This window comes from Lipotes vexillifer, unplaced genomic scaffold, assembly GCF_000442215.2.
Source record: "Lipotes vexillifer unplaced genomic scaffold, Lipotes_vexillifer_v1.1 scaffold23, whole genome shotgun sequence".
Lineage (NCBI taxonomy): Eukaryota > Metazoa > Chordata > Mammalia > Artiodactyla > Lipotidae > Lipotes > Lipotes vexillifer.
This window is the reverse complement of record NW_006796283.1, coordinates 3,587,678-3,592,132: the sequence shown is the minus strand read 5'-3', so window position 1 is coordinate 3,592,132 and position 4,455 is coordinate 3,587,678.

Here is a 4,455-nt window from a genome sequence, read left to right as displayed (position 1 = left end):
GGCAGGACCGGATCAGACCAGGGCTAACCCAGAGGTCAGGTTCAAGGTTACAGGCGATGCCCTCGAACAGTTGGCCCTGGGCAGGCGGCCCTGGGGGAAGTCTGGCTGAGGGCAAGAGAGGGCGGAGACCCCCAGACCACCCCAGGCTGAAGACAGGGCCAGGCCAGAGGGGAGACAGGTGGGCTGGGCAGCGTGGGAGTTGGAGGCTTGGCCAGGATGGACATTGCCCCCACGCTGCTGAGCTGCGCCCCTGCCCAGGTCGAGGAAACACACCCAGCGGGCCAGGCCCAGGGCGGGTGGGGTGTCACCGGCCGGGTGGTAGGAGGAAGTTATTGGAAAGACAGGACGGAATGGCCGTGAGGGAAAGCCGGGCAGGGCTGGGCCCAGATGGTTCCTGTTCAGGAAGCAGTGGGCACAGCTGCACGACTCTTCCTGGCCTGGCCGCACTATCACAGCGACACAGCCGGCTGCCTCGCTGCAGGCTGCAGGCGACCTCCCCCCCCGGCGCGTCCCCGGCCCGCCCCGCATCACATGAGCCCCTGCGGCCGCCCGCCCCTTCCCCGGGCCGGCGGGCAGCGGCTGCTAGAAGGCCCAGAGCGGTCTGGGGGACAGAGGCCTCCGGCTCGGAGAAGCCCAGGCTGGCTGAGGCCCCTGTCTCTCCCTCGAGGGCTCACGAGGTCGGGAAGGACGCCGAGGGCCGTGCTCAGGACCGGCTCCCGCCAGCAGCAGGATTCAGTCTCCTGGACCCACCTCCAGCTCCATGTCCCGTGTGTCCCCCGTGCTGGAGAGTGGGCTCACGGCGCCCACCAGCTGCTCAGCGCCTAGGGGTCCCAGGAAGGGCGGCCCAGGTAAGGGGTTGGGGCAGGGGGAGGGGCGGCCCGAGCAGGTGGCGAGGCTGTGACATCTCCACGCTGCCGCCTGCCTGGCCCTGTTGACTCACCCCCACCGTCAGCGCGGCCTCCCACCGGGCACAGGCCCACACAGCTGGGGCAGGTGGCCGGGGAGGACCTGGCAGGTGCCAGGCCGGCGGAAAGGCCCTACCTAGAGGCAGATGCTAGAGGCGGGGGCGGCTCAGTCCCTCTAAGACGGGTGGGCTCTGTCGGCCTCAGGGAGCAGGGCCCGGAGTCAGCAAGGAAGAGGGTGTGCAAGCTGGTGGGGACCCCTAAGACTTGGAGGTCGGATGAGGAAACTAAGGCCAGATAGAGAGGGCCTCGCCCAGGGCCCTGGGACAGAGTGATGGTCCAGGACCTGGCCCCGGGCCCCAGTGAGGAGCGCCCCTGCCAGGGCTCCCACCCAGTGGAGCCAGTGCCAGGGACAAGTGCTCACATAGGGAGGACCTCCTGTGGGCTGCTGACTGGGGGGTGCAGGAGACCGTGGCCCTCCCTGACACCTAACCCCAGCTGCAAGGTCACCTGCCTGGCTCTCACAGGACTCGGGGGCCAGCAGAGCTGTAGGCAGGTGGCCCCGCTCCCCAGCCACAGCCACGTGCCCACGGTCCCAGGAGCACAGAGTCCCAGGTCTCCCTGCAGAGTGCAAGCACGCCCTGCCACTCACCCTGGCACCCGACCCCAGACATCCCGTCTCCCCTGCAGAGGGACCGCCTCCCCTGAGCAGGTCCCCACCTGCCCCATCCAGGGCCCCGAGGGCCAGCTCCCTACACAGGCTCTGCCAGGCACTCAGCACATCCAGGACTAGAATCCCGGGTGTGCAAGGCCCGCCTCTCCACACAGTAATGAGCATGCTGCTGGCTTCTCCCGAGTGTGGGTGATTCAAAGGCATCACCAGGGAGGCACCAGTCACTGGCCTGGGACACAGTCGCCCTGCCCTCGGGCTGGCCAGAGGCTCCAGTGCCATCCAGCTCCAGCTGGGCACCACACAGCTGCCCCTCCTTTCCCAGGGCAGCCCTGCCTGACCCCACTGTTCTGGGACCACTCGCCCCTCCTCACCTGGGGCCGGCCCCTCCTCGTGTAGGCCTCAGTTTCCTCATGTGTCAGGCCCCGTCCTTCTGCCCACTGAAGGTCAAGGAACGGCTTCTCAGAGGCGGGGGAGGGAGAGGGGAGGCAGATGAGACTGCTGGCTGCTGTTGTGTTTGGATGGTGGAGTGCCAGCCCGTGAAAGGGATTTGAGGCCAGGAAACACGATGTACCCTCTGTGCGCATGATGTCTCCTGCGGTGTTGGCGGGGCTGCGGGCCCTTGGAGAAGACGCTCTGGGTGGACCCTCGGTGCAGAATCCCAGCGCCCCAGTGGGGGCACTTCTCACTTGGGAGGCTTTGCTGGGAGGAGAGAAAGCAGTGGCTTGTGCATTTGACTGGGGGCTTGCCTGGGCGCAGGGGTCCCAGCCCCGGGACACTGGTTTCTAGGAGCTCACGGCCCATCGTCTCTAAATCCCCTGGCCCCAGGTGATAGGCACAGCCACACATCCTGCTCCCCAGGTCTCCTTACAGGGGCAGATGCTGGGCCGTACAGTGCCAGGTATCACCACCGGGGGAAGTGGCAGGTGGAGCTGGGCTGGAGGGAGCCCATGGGGGCTGGGGGCCCGGGGAGCCTGGGGACCAGGGACGGGCCCGTGGATCAGTGCTGCTCCGTCCTGCAGGCTTCCCACGATCCCGTGAAAACTTTTGAGACCCCAAATATTAAGTAGCGCCCAAACCACAAAAAGAACAGTAAGCAATATGTTCTGAAGCTCAGCCTGTCCCTCTGGGGAACAAATGTGCGTGAACCCTGCGGCTTCCCTCTTGCCTAGCAGGAGGCGGGGCGGGGCTGAGGGTGGGGGAGACAGCAGACCTGCTGGTGTGGCCGTGGCAGAGGGTGGGGATCCGTCAGGACCCCACAGTGCGGTGGGGCCGCTGGCAGCAGGTGGGAAGGATCAGTGCTGTTTAGTGCTGAGTGTTCACTGCACTCAGATTTATTAGGTGCCGGGCCTCCTGGTGGTCCAGTGGTTAAAACTCGGTGCTTCGAACATCGTGGTACATGACTCTTTTTGAATTATGGTTTGCTCAGGGTATATGCCCAGTTGTGGGATTGCTGGGTCATATGGTAGTTCTATTTGTAGTTTTTTAAGGAACCTCCATACTGTTCTCCATAGTGGCTGTACCAATTCACATTCCCACCAGCAGTGCCAAGAGTGTTCCCTTTTCTAGATTGTTTCTAGATTTTGTGATGATGGCCATTCTGACTGGTGTGAGATGGTATCTCATTCTAGTTTTGATTTGCATTTTCTCTAATGATTAATGATGTTGAGCATTATTTCATGTGTTTGTTGGCAATCTGTATATCTTCTTTGGAGAAATGTCTATTTAGGTCTTCTGTCCATTTTTGGATTGGGTTGTTTGTTGTTTTGTTATTGAGCTGCATGAACTGCTTATAGATTTTGGAGATTAATCCTTTGTCAGTTGCTTGCAGCTCTATTTACAATAGCCCGGAGATGGAAACAACCTAAGTGTCCATCATTGGATCAATGGATAAAGAAGATGTGGCACATATATACAATGGAATATTACTCAGCCATAAAAGGAAATGAAATTGAGTTATTTGTAGTGAGGTGGATGGACCTAGAGTCTGTCATACAGAGTGAAGTAAGTCAGAAAGAGAAAAACAAATACCGTATGCTAACACATATATATGGAATTTAAGAAAAAAAGAAGTCATGAAGAACCTAGGGATAAGACAGGAATAAAGACACAGACCTAGTAGAGAACGGACTTGAGGATACGGGGAGGGGGAAGGGTAAGCTGTGACAAAGCGAGAGAGAGGCATGGACATATATACACCACCAAACGTAAGGTAGATAGCTAGTGGGAAGCAGCCGCATAGCACAGGGAGATCAGCTCGGTGCTTTGTGACCGCCTGGAGGGGTGGGATAGGGAGGGTGCGAGGGAGGGAGACGCAAGAAGGAAGAGATATGGGAACATATGTATATGTATAACTGATTCACTTTGTTATAAAGCAGAAACTAACACACCTGTAAAGCAATTATACCCCAATAAAAATGTAAAAAAAAAAAAAAAAACAACTCGGTGCTTCCACTGCAGGAGGCCCGGGTTCCATCCTCGGTCCGGGAACTAAGATCCTGTGTGCTGAGCGGCCTTAGATTTATTAGGCGCCAATTGTATGCACTAGAAGCTGGGCTCCCGCAAACAAGAGGTGGGAACCAGGACACCAGCCGGGCTGCCTCAGGCAAAGGAGGTTTGGGGGCAATGCCCCGTGACCACCCCGGGGGAGAAACTGAGTCAGGCCTGTTCAGTGTCACCTAAGAGGGACAGGTGGGGCCCAGGTGGCAGATTTCCAGGGAGACAGGGAGTGTCCCATCACTGGAGGGTGCAAGCAGAGGCAGCTGGGGCCTTAGGGGGTGTTGGGCGAGATCCCATGGAGAGCGCTGTCCTGGGAGCCTTGGGTCGCCTGGTCCCAGGGGGTGGGGTTCAGAGGTCAGCACTGTCACCAAGTGGGCTTGCCCT